This window comes from Triticum aestivum, unplaced genomic scaffold (assembly GCF_018294505.1).
Source record: "Triticum aestivum cultivar Chinese Spring unplaced genomic scaffold, IWGSC CS RefSeq v2.1 scaffold263457, whole genome shotgun sequence".
In the NCBI taxonomy this organism is placed as follows: Eukaryota; Viridiplantae; Streptophyta; class Magnoliopsida; order Poales; family Poaceae; genus Triticum; species Triticum aestivum.
This window is the reverse complement of record NW_025316448.1, coordinates 1-390: the sequence shown is the minus strand read 5'-3', so window position 1 is coordinate 390 and position 390 is coordinate 1. Positions and strand designations below refer to the sequence as shown.

The following is a 390-nucleotide window of genomic DNA, read 5'->3' as shown; positions in this document are numbered from 1 at the left end:
TGGTAAAACTCGTCTCCGTAGTTGAGCGGGAGCGGCCAAAGGAATGTGCAATCGTGTGTGTATTGGAGCTGGGAGGGGCAAGCATAAGGGACGAAGACGGGGGTAACATGTCGGATGCGATCATACCAGCACTAAAGCACCGGATCCCATCAGAACTCCGAAGTTAAGCGTGCTTGGGCGAGAGTAGTACTGCGATGGGTGACCTCCTGGGAAGTCCTCGTGTTGCATTCCCTTTTTAATTTTTTTGCACCGCGTGCAAAACAAAACGCACGAGCGCGACGTATGTTTAGCACGTTTTATTATTTTGCACGTTTACGGTAAGTTTTAGCTCGCTGCTCATTATTCACGCGTCTAGCGGCGTCAAGCGTGTTCTGAAAGGGGTCGAAACCA

The 390-nt window shown here is 50.5% G+C and overlaps 1 non-coding gene across 1 annotated transcript; it reads left to right on the top strand.

The window, feature by feature from the left end:
• The first annotated feature begins 112 nt into the window (after positions 1-112).
• On the top strand, positions 113-231 carry LOC123179714 (5S ribosomal RNA). The gene has a single exon (XR_006490570.1). It is a non-coding gene; the product is annotated as a 5S ribosomal RNA (ribosomal RNA).
• The last annotated feature ends 159 nt before the right edge of the window (positions 232-390 follow it).